The sequence below is a fragment of the Cherax quadricarinatus genome, chromosome 14 (assembly GCF_038502225.1).
Source record: "Cherax quadricarinatus isolate ZL_2023a chromosome 14, ASM3850222v1, whole genome shotgun sequence".
Classification (NCBI taxonomy): domain Eukaryota; kingdom Metazoa; phylum Arthropoda; class Malacostraca; order Decapoda; family Parastacidae; genus Cherax; species Cherax quadricarinatus.
Window position 1 is genome coordinate 20,395,985 of NC_091305.1, and position 12,471 is coordinate 20,408,455.

Here is a 12,471-nt window from a genome sequence, read left to right on the forward strand (position 1 = left end):
GCTAACACCACTGAACAAAAAGTTCAACATATATGGCTCTCATTAGGTCAGTCGAGGCAGGACGATGCGTGTAGTGGTGCGGAGACACGTCTGCCGACATTATGTTTTCGCTTGCTTTTGTTCACGACATAATTGTTCCTGGGTGCGAATTCTATTGTGCTTGAAAACGAGGCTAAGCACAGTGAAGGAGAAGCAACAGCAGGTGAGAGGTTTGTCTTGCGAGTAGCAGTGACAAGACTGCAAAGAATAAATTATGGATCCCTATAACGAACCACGAGCTGCCGGTGCTTTTGACGTACAAGCAGTTTAAGTGTACAGTGAGACCAGCTCGAGGTTTATATTGTAACTGACAGCCCTTCTCTATGTATTTAAGGTAATTGACAACGACTCCATGTATACATAGTTCACCTGACAATCCCTACATGTATATACAATCAAACCATACCACGGGGGGGGGGATTGAACCCGCGGTTAGAGAGTCGTAAAACTCCAGACTGGCGCATTAGCCAGTGGGCCAGCTGGCTACAACCGAGGGTTCAAGCCCCGTCCGTGGTGTGGTTTGTTTGCAATCGTGTCATTACGATTTCGTGAGTCATGTATACACAATGCAATTGACTACTGATTCGTGTATACACAGTATAACTGACAGTACCTTCATGTATATGTGCGACGCCAGGCGATGCACATGTGTCTTCTACACATATACACAGCATAATTGAAAACAGACAAAAAAAAGTCAGTGTGTTCAAGACAAAGATAATATCCTAAGGTTTGTAAACAAAAACAAAGGAATTTGTTCTAGAGATAAGAAATGTGAGAAGATACTCAAGAAACTGAACATGCAACTCATTCTCCCATGTGTATATCATTATTTAATATTAAGTAAATAAACATCAATTGAAGCAAATTTATTGCATAAAAATGAACATTCAAGACAACTTTTTGATATAACAGAAATTTTTGATATTTGGCCAGCTCAAAAAGGTCGAACTAAAAAAAATTGAATATTTGCGAAGGCAAAAGAAATTGAACCTCTAACACACAAAAATAAACCTCTACACTAGCACAAGAAGTTGAACGTCTATACCAATATAAGAAGTTGAACATTTATACTAAGACAAGAAGTTGAACATCTATACTAAGACAAGACGTTGAACATCTATACCAATATAAGAAGTTGAACATATATACTAAGACGAAAAGTTGAATATCTATACTAAGACAAGACGTTGAACATCTATACTAAGACAAGAAGTTCAACATTTATACTAAGACAAGAAGTTGAACATATATACCAACACAAGAAGTTGAACATCTATACTAAGACAAGAAGTTGAACATATATACTAAGACGAAAAGTTGAATATCTATACTAAGACAAGACGTTGAACATCTATACTAAGACAAGAAGCTCAACATTTATACTAAGACAAGAAGTTGAACATATATACCAACACAAGAAGTTGAACATCTATACTAAGACAAGAAGTTGAACATATATACCAACACAAGAAGTTGAACATCTATACTAAGACAAGAAGTTGAACATATATACCAACACAAGAAGTTGAACATCTATATACACACACACAAACAATGCATACGTCAATCACTGGGGCAAACAATCACATATTATGGCCTGGAAAGGCACCGAGGTTATTATTAATAAAGAGTAAGACACATCCAGAAGACGTTGTGTGGAAGTAGCTATCACTGGCACAATTAAAAATGTTGCTAATGTTTCAACATAAACTATTCTCTTTTTGCTAGTCAGAGGACGCAGCTTGACCTGCTGTATATAAACACTAAACTTCCTTTACCGATGCTATGAATATCGAGTAAGAAGACTTTATCGATAGCTCAGAAACATTCATTTTAATAAGGCACTACGACAAATATCTTCTTAAAAAATATATAAATGCATCAGTTTATGAAGCGCTAAATTAGTGTAGGTGATTCTACAGTAATCATGGCCAGGTTCCTGGCCAATCAGGTTAAAGGTGTGTGGTATAAAAAATGGTTATCGTGACACAAGCAACACGTATTCGTATATGTGGTTCGAGGTTCATTAATAACAGAAATAACAAAAGTAAGCCACACTGTCTGGCTTTGCTGGATTATTCTTAACTTTGAATACTCCCGGAATAATAATCAGAAAAACGTCATCTTCTATGTCCTTATCGGAAGGGAATTACTAGCCATGAAAGTAGCTAGTGTCTTGCCGTAGAGAAGGAAAGGTGCACAGGAAAAGTTCCCAAGAAAAGGTACCCAAGGGAAGGTACCCAGGGATGGTGCCCAAGAGAAGGTATCCAAGGAAAGATACCCAAGGGAAGGTATCCAAGGGAAAGTACCCAAGGGAAGGAGTCAGGAGAAGGTACGAAGGGAAGGTACCAAGGAAAAATACCCAACGGAAGGTATCCAAGCGATGATACCCAACGGAAGGTATCCAAGGGAAGATAGCCAAGGGTTACCAGAGAATATCTGTCATTTGTTATTAGTTCCTGGATCATCACTTCCCTCGGTCACCTTAACCAGAAAGGAAATATTACAAGAATAAGAGTTATTGTGAAGCATGTATGAAGGTAAAGATAAGTGAGATTTACCTGCCATCTTATATGTTCTTGAAACAGAAAGTAGAGGCCAGATATCCTGCTAGAGTGCAAAGCATATTTCCTTTTCACACTCGTATTGTATTAGGGCATGAGTAGTTCTTTTGTTTACTGGTAAAGGGGATGAGAGAATGTTTGAGAATTAAAGGAAGTCAGTCTTTTGATTATGCCAGGTAAAGCGTATGAGAAAGAAAGTATGATTACAGAGGAACAAGGAGGATTTAGAAAAGGAAGGGGAGTCAGTGCATCAAGTGACTGCATTCCAGCATATAGGTGAACGATACATAAATATTGAAGAAGAGCTGTTTGTTGCATGTATGGGCTGAACAACAAATATCATGGGGTAATGTAAATAGGAAAGTGGTGTGGCTGGTGTTACAGATGTAAGGAATAGGTGGCATCCTGTGTAACACTGTCAAAAGTTAGGGTATGTAAGAAAATCTTAACACTGGGCTTAAACATGGATATGTGATGTCACATGGATTTTTAATGTGTGTATAGATGGAGATGTAAAATATCTAAATGAAGAGAGTTGGGGGCAGGTTCGGGCTTAGTGAATCTGATATAATGGATTTGCCACAGTTGCCCTTTTCAGATGGCGCATTGATACTGTAAAACTCAGAAAAGAAGTTTCTGTAATTGGTTGAGTAAGCTTTGTAAAAGAAGAGAGCAAAAAAGAACACGAGGAGGAGTGATGAGTCAAAGGAATACAAACACGGAAATAGTTTCGTCGATAATGCACAAGTTTTAACTTCATTACTGTCTTGAAGAGCAAATGTGTTTCCGGAGGGATTCAATCCCCTCACTCCGAGATACTGGTCGATCGTGCGAGTCAACTACCTGGATCACTCAGGTCGTGCTCTGCTCACCCAGTCAGCTCTAAACATTGCCGCGGAAGGCAGCAAGCATCCTGTGAAAGTCACTGAATAGTGCCTCTTTAGTAACAATTTGGACGGGACTTGCCTGCTTCAATCCGTTAAAAAACTGTTCTGGGTTCAGCCAGGAAGGAGATCGTTAGGCAATGACTTGACGCAGCCAAAGAAAGTGGAGCTCTCCGAGGAAGTTTTAAGGGATGTGAATGAAGTGAAGAGCGACCTCACATATTTGAAGAAAATTTTGGTATATAAAAAAAAAAAATTCCCGTTATGAGCGAGACAAGTGCTGCCACTGATGCTATTTGCATGACAAATGCTGCCAATGATGCTAGGTGCATGACAAGTGCTGCCACTGGTGCTATTTGCATGACAAATGCTTCCACTGATGCTAGGTGCATGACAAGTGCTACCACTGACGCCAGATACATAACAAGTGCTGCCACTGATGGTAGCTTTAGTGTCAGAAGGAGAACGGGAGATTATAATTTAGGAACTCCCAATATCCTCCCTTCTGACTCAAGTCCGACTAAAACCTTTGCATTCCAACACAAACCTGGAAACACTCGTAGTGTGTGGTTGACTAGATACAGAGAATCATTGGTGCAGTAGACTGAGGAACCGTAAATTTGATATTCCGCCTGGCTGGTGTATGATGAATACAGATTTGAATCTTTTAAATGTTGGCTGAGACCAAAATGTATATTAATATACCACTCTTTCCATAGTGATGTAGCACCTTAGGAATCTATCGTGAGTGTGACAGCATGCAGGGAGGTAAGATGAAAGTATTCGTGATCAACCACACATCACGAATGTTCCCGGTTTACGTTAGCATCGGAGGTGAAAAATTTCAACCTAATCTTTTATAAGGAATCGTTGGTTGTGTGAACCGAGTCACTGTAATTCTCATAATGCACCTTGCTGGGCTGTAAAGAGCGAGAATTCGAATCCTTCAAGGGTGGGCTAAGATTGAAGAGTGTGTGTGTGACTATCATATATTTTAATTAAGAGAAAGCGCTAAACTAGTAGGGATCATTTAGCACCCGAGAAATGTGATATTCAGGATCAATCCAAGGGGACGATAATCCCATTCCTCGCATCAAGATCCCCTCACCGACATCAGCTTCAGGGGATAAGCTATTTAGTAGTAAATATATAGATGACTATCAGTTGACTCTTGTGAGTCGTACCTTGAACAAAGCCCGAAAACAAGATCCCAACGGAATTTAGCTGTACGGTAAATACAGACTTCCGGGGTTTCTTTGGAATTTACCAAAATTTATTTTGAAGAGTCTGTAATATTGATTAGTTTGTGAATGGAGAGTGTTTTAGTTTATGCCAGTTAAAAGAAAAATGATTTTGGGGTATTTATTATGTGGGCCAGAAATATTTAATAAAAGACCCTTATTTAGCGATTGCAAATTAAATTAAATTAAATTTTAATTTCTTTGCATAATTGTGAAAGCTTACTCAGCCCTGTAACAACTTCAGACAGTATTACCAAGGCTGGCTCCTCCTCAGGAAAATTAATGAATAGAAAAAGAAATAATAACAGAGAAACATAAACACTTTATTATATAGAAAATATAAAATATAAAACACTTAAATATGAAATATTAATCCTACATTAAAGAAAATGAAAAATGAAAAATATAAATAACTGAATTCAACGCTAATATATATATATATATATATATATATATATATATATATATATATATATATATATATATATATATATATATAACTTGGGTGTCTGGTGTTGGTGACACTGCGTGTTGTTGAAATCGTAGCCGTTGCTGATGATGGGGGAAGGGGGGGTCGCAGGTGTTGGTGACAACCCACCGGCTCGTTCTTCACAGATTTTCTAGCCGTCAATAATCCGTCCAGATGACAGGAAAGCAGGTTTTTTCCACTGCAATGATGAGGGGTTATATCCTGCTACTTGCATACACAAACAGGTAAGCGGATGAAAAATTTGGGACGTCTCAGAACGTTAGTCCGTCTCCTTCAATTCTACTCGTTGATTGGCAGGTGACCCTCTCTGTCATTTCAAGCTGTAAAGAGAGACAGATTACCCACTGCTTAAGAAATCACTCTCCATGATAAGTACAATACCCAAAAGATGTGGTGATTATTAAAACATTTAACCTATCAAGACTGAAAGGACTAAGTTAATTATTGGTCAAAAGTGAAGCTTTCAACCAATAAGTCCACTAAAATATGATCAGGTGTGTACTTACAGCAGTGTTGGGAGCTGTGAGTCGAGTGATTGAGTGTTTGACCGGAACCCCACACGTCACCTTTCGGGGGGAGAGAGGGAGGGGAAGGGATAGCGGGAGCTAGACTGACCCTACCTTAACAAGCAGCCGGCAATCAAACTATCACTTTCGGGGAGGGGTAAAAAGGGGGGGGGAATAGCTGGAGCTGGACTTACCCTACCTTAACAAGCAGCCAGCAATGAAACTATTGTTACTATATACTCCCTCGCTACTCCTATCTATTGAACTTTTTCCTCACACTCCCCCATACCAAGACTTATAGTCAAGGAGTATAAGAAGAATAGGCGAGGAAAAAGTTCTAACATGTGGAAGTCGCGTAAGGCAACAAATCTTCTACTGACTGTCACGACTTAACCAGTCAGAGTAATAATTGGATGAACCATTGATATATACAATATGGAACTTAAAAGCCTGGAGTGCCAATGTCCACCTCAAGAGGCGACTGTTGGTTCCCTTAAAAGTTTCTAGGTATATCAAAGGTTTGTGGTCCGTTTCTAAAATGAATTCTTTACCCAGCAAATAAAATTTAAGTTTGGAGATACCCCACACAAGGGCCAAACATTCCTTTTCTATGGTGGAGTATCTCGTTTTTGCGGGAAGGAGTTTCCGGCTTAGGAAGCATACAGGGAAGGGAGTACCATCATGGTATTGTAGTAGCACAGCACCTAAGCCAGTATTGGAGGCATCAGTTCTCAAACAAAATGTTTTATTAATATCTGGAATCTTAAGTATAGGGTCTTTCGAGAAGATATTTTTAATCTCATTAAACTTTTCCCGAGCTACGTCGGAAAGTTCAAGAGATTCCTTCAAAGACTTTTTAAGGAAGTCGGATAAGATGCCTGAAAGATCAGTAAGGTTCGGGATAAACCGTGCATAAAAATTTACAGAACCAAGAAAGCTATGCATGAGCTTCTTGGTTTTGGGGAATTTAAATTCTAATAAAGCTTTGATCTTACTGGGGAGAGGCTGCAGAGAGTTATTAGAAAGTATCAGTCCAAGATATCTAATCTTGTTATACCCAAGGAAGCATTTCTTCGGCTTGGCAGTGAGGCCATGTGAGTGTAACCTACGCAAAACCGATGTTAATGTTTGGATATGTTCGCCCCACGTGGATGTCATTATGTAAATGTTATCAAAATAAACTGAAACATTTGGCATATTACCCAAGACCTTTCTCATCAGTCTAACGTAGGTAGCACAGGCAGTTACCAAACCGAAGGGCATAGTTCTATATTGCATCAGTCCTTGGTGTGTAGGAAAAGTGGTGTACTGCTTAGAAGAAGGATCTAACATTACTTGATGATATGCCTGTGCAATATCAATCTCTGAAAAGAAGGAAGCGTCATAAAATTTGTGTAGATCGCTATCTATTAAGGGCATAGGCTCAGCATCCCACCGAGTTATAGCATTAAGGCCTCTGAAGTCAATAGCAAGTCTATATGAATTATTCTCCTTCTTAACCATGACTACTGGTGAGCAATATGCAGATACTGAAGGTTCAATGATCTTTAGTTTTAATAATTTGTCTACCTCTCGGTCAAATGCATCCCTAAGGTGAACTGGAACTGGGTATAATTTCCGTTTGATAGGATTGTCCGTCACTAAGTCAATCTTATGGACTACCGTGGAGGTAACATCTGGAATATCAGTAAAGACATCTGAAAAGTTACTCACACATTGAAGTAGTTCATGTCTCTTATGGTCATCCAAAGATTCATTAATATTAATGTTGGTTGCGCCCGAGTGGTCAAGAGTCACCAAGTCATGTAGTTCTTCATCATAGTCTAAGTTAGAGGTGTCAGTTACGCACACCTTACATTCTTCAGTTGTTTTATCAAGTTCGTGTGGAAAAACTAAGTCAAAGTTATTAAGGCAGTTAACCGAATTTCTTCGGTAATATTTCTTAAGGATGTTGATATGATAAAGCTTAGGTTTTCCCTTGACTTCTATGAGGTAGTCAACTTTCCCACAAATTTTTAATACTTTATATGGACCTTTCCATGCTACTAATAATTTATTTGACTTGATAGGCAAAAGTGCCAGGACTTCATCCCCTACTTTAAAACTTCTCCTCTGACTTTTGGAATCAAAATAGGTTTTGTACTGGTCCATTGACAAGTGTAAGTTTTTCGAAACTATGTCAGAGGTCTCCTCAAGTTTGGATCTAAGGTCAAGGAGAAACTGGTAAGAAGACTGAACCTCAGCATTTACCTCCTCATTAGTCCATAAGTCATGAAGGATGGCCAATGGACCTCTGGCCTGTCTACCATAGAGAAGTTCAACAGGTGAAAACCCCAGAGAGTCACTGGGAACTTCCCTCATGGCAAACAAAGCACAGGGTAGGTAACGATACCACTCCTTAGGTTTCAGGGAGCAAAGTTTCCTTAAAATGGACTTGAGAATCGAATGCTGGCACTCAATCCTCCCATTACAGCTGGGATGATAGGGTGTGGTGAAGAGAGGCTTCACTCCCAGAAGTTGGTATAGATGTTGCATTAAGTCAGATGTGAATTGTGTCCCACGGTCAGACAAAATTTCTCTAGGGATGCCCACTCTGGAGAAGATGGACAAAAGGGCTTCAGCCACCTCTGTAGTAGTTATGGTCTTTAAGGGTACAGCTTCAGGGAAACTCGAAGCATAATCAACTAATGTTAATATATATCTATGTCCCCAGATGAAAGTGGAGATAAAGGACCAACGATGTCAATAGCTACTCTTTCAAAAGGTACCGTAAAGACTGGCATTTTGACCATAGGTACTCGCCGGGTACCTCGGGAGGATGACAGTTGGCAAACTTTACACGATCTACAATAGGTAGTGACATCTGAGGACATTTTTGGCCAAAAATAGGTTTCCCTAATTTTATTTAAGGTTTTATGATGCGAGAAATGTCCGGCCACTGGCAGGTCATGAGCCATTTTAAGAACAGTCTCTCTGCATTGACTTGGAACAACTAAGATGGAATAGTTTATCTCATCTGAATTTAATTTGAATACTGACTTGTACAAGATACCTTTTATATATTCAAATTTATATGAAAAGTTTTTCCTTTGGATAACTTGATTTTGTTTAGCGGCATTATGGCAATTCTGAAGAGAAGGGCAATTACGTTGTAACTTGACAAAGGAGTCCTTCGATATATCTAAAGGCTTAAAGTCAGGGAAAATCAAAGGACGGACAGTAGGAGAAGCCTGGGCTTTGGTCTGAGCCCTAGTCAAGACATTTATGGTATCGGAGGCGATATCTTCACTTTCATCTAACAAGTGAACCGGTGATCCTACTACCTCGCTTTCGAGAGTATTATTATTATTATAATCAAGGGGGAAGCGCTAAACCCAGAGGATTATACAGCGCCTGGGGGGGGATGTGGAAGGCATTCAGGCTTAATTCGGGGAACTGGAGCACAGATCCAATTCCCTAAATCAAGAGCCCCTCACCAACATCAAGGAACCTTCCTTGAGGGGTTCTTTCGAGAGTAGCATCACTGGTTTTTAATCCCACATGAATCTCACGAGACATTGTCTCATCTGAGCTTTCGAGGGACTTCTCTGACTCTACAGGAAGAGGATCTGAAACACTTATGTCCATCTTTGGTGATGAAAGGTCAACCTCAGAAGGAAGAATGGCACCTTTTACATTACCTATTAGTACAGAGCAAGAAGTGATGGGAGCTAGTACGGCTTCAGACCAACCTGTGAACCATTTAGACCTAATGTAACAACGGATGGTAGGAAAAGTGTCCGTACGGCCCAAGTAGTCTGAAAGTATAGCAGAGGAATGAGTTTCTTTAAGGTTAGGGAACAGCTTATCAGAAATTACTATACATGTGCATCCAGTGTCTCGTAAAATGGTAGATACATTAAGTCCATTAACTGTTCCTGAACAGAAGGGTGCTTGGTCATTACAGTCTTTAAAACATCTTCCAACTTTTTGGACCTTCTTTGAAGGACAATCTGGACGTTTATGTCCCTTAACACCACACAAATGACAAACAGGAATAAAAGAAGTCACTTTACTTTCCACTAGAGGCTTTGATTTCTTAAGGTCTGATGAACCCTTGCCCTTAGGGTTCGATCCCTTTAGGTCTTTATAGGAATTGTGAGCCTCAGCATACAAGTCAGCGGCCTCAGCAACTTCCTCAGCTTTAATCAGGTTACGTTCTCTAATGAATGTTCTTATCTGGTGGGGAAGAGCTGTCAGGAACTGGTCAGCAACCATGAAGTCTCTAAGAGATTCATAACTGTGATCAATTCCTGAACTCTCTATCCAAAAGTCGAACAAACGAAAGAGTGTCACCTGTAACTGCTGAAAGTTCTGGCCAGCCTGTAAGGTGGCATACCTGAAATCTTTCCTGTAAGAATTTGTGGTTTTTTGATATTCTTCAAGGATTGCCTTCTTCAGTAGGTTATAATTACATATGATATCCTGTGACAAAGTTGCATAGATATTCAAAGCGGTACCAGAAAATAACATTCCTAACCTGGTAGCCCAGGTGTCAGCAGGCCATTCACAGAGGGTAGCAGTATTTTCGAACCTGATAATGTATGAAGTTATGTCGTCCCCCTCTGTGAAGGGAGGTAAATTAGGTGTTGGAATATGTGCACTAGCTGCATGATGTTCAATTACTCCTTCCTCTAATTGTTGTTGTGTAAAAGTTAACTTTTTATTCTCTAATTCAAGGCGAGATTTTTCGAGCTCGCGATCCTTTTCTCTCTCTATTAACTCATGTTCCTTTGCTCTTTCGTCAAGTTCTCTTAATTTAACTTGTTCCTCACGTATCTTAGCTTGTTCCTCACGTATTTTAGCTTGTTCCTCACGTTCTCTAGCTCTTTCCTCACGATCAAGTCTATCACACTCTTTTTCGTCTTCTCACTCTCTTTCTAACTGTCTTTCTTTGCTTTCTCTTTCAATTCTCTCTCTCTCCTTTTTCTCCTGTCTTTCCCTTTCTGTCTCTCTTCTCTCTCAATTCTCTCTTTTTCAATTCTTTCCTGGATCTTAGCACTAATGAAAGATTCTAAATTTTTCCCTGTTATTCCTAACTTACTTCCAGCGTTTATCCATAACTGGTATTCCTCCATACTTGCAAGAACTTAAACTACCAGGGGGAAAATGAAACGGGTCTCAAAGAAAACGGAGGGTTCAATTCCTGCTCCGCTCAAACGGTAAATAAACCAGAGGGCTTGATCCCTGCTTCAATTAAACAATATGTATTAATGAAAACGAAGGGTTCTATGCCGGCTCCGAGCAAACAGTAAGTAGAATGGGGTCACTTGACCATCCAATCTTCTCACGAACAAATCAAGAGTGTCCTACGACAATTCCCTTGATAAAATAAAGAGCTCAATGAAACAAATTGTCACTGGAAAATCTCGGGTCCCTAGAGTCTAATCCTCCAAAGTGTTTCAAGCTCGAACAAAAAGGTGGCAGAATTAAATATTATATCCTGCCTGACTTGACTTACAGTAAATTGAGACTATAACAATCACCAAATCTTTTAAATACCTGTACAGTAGTCCTACCATAGAGAATGATTACTCATGGCTGGTGGTAACTGTCTGTGGTATGCGGCGTTGAAGTTCCAATGGTAGATTCGAGATGGAATTGAATCTTGATTCAGTAGAGTTGATCCTGGCAAGGTCGCCACTTGTGAAGGCTTACTCAGCCCTGTAACAACTTCAGACAGTATTACCAAGGCTGGCTCCTCCTCAGGAAAATTAGTGAATAGAAAAAGAAATAACAGACAAACATAAACACTTTATTATATAGAAAATATAAAATATAAAACACTTAAATATGAAATATTAATCCTACATTAAAGAAAATGAAAAATGAAAAATATAAATGATAACTGAATTCAACGCTAATATATATGTATATATAAAACTTGGGTGTCTGGTGTTGGTGACACTGCGTGTTGTTGAAATCGTAGCCGTTGCTGATGATGGGTGGGGTCGCAGGTGTTGATGACAACCCACCGGCTCGTTCTTCACAGATTTTCTAGCCGTCAGTAATCCGTCCAGATGACAGGAAAGCAGGTTTTTTCCACTGCAATGATGAGGGGTTATATCCTGCTACTTGCATACACAAACAGGTAAGTGGATGAAAAATTTGGGACGTCTCAGAACGTTAGTCCGTCTCCTTCAATTCTACTCGTTGATTGGCAGGTGACCCTCTCTGTCATTTCAAGCTGTAAAGAGAGACAGATTACCCACTGCTTAAGAAATCACTCTCCATGATAAGTACAATACCCAAAAGATGTGGTGATTATTAAAACATTTAACCTATCAATACTGAAAGGACTAAGTTAATTATTGGTCAAAAGTGAAGCTTTCAACCAATAAGTCCACTAAAATATGATCAGGCGTGTACTTACAGTAGTGTTGGGAGCTGTGAGTCGAGTGATTTACTGTTTGACCGGAGCCCCACACGTCACCTTTCGGGGGGGGGGAGAGGGAGGGGAAGGGATAGCGAGATCTAGACTGACCCTACCTTAACAAGCAGCCGGCAATCAAACTATCACTTTCGGGGAGGGAGAAAAAGGGGGGGAATAGCGGGAGCTGGACTTACCCTACCTTAACAAGTAGCCAGCAATGAACTATTGTTACTATATACTCCCTCGCTACTCCTATCTATTGAACTTTTTCCTCACAATAATATACAATGTATGATTTACATGCTATAAAACATTGTTAAGTACAAAGAAGC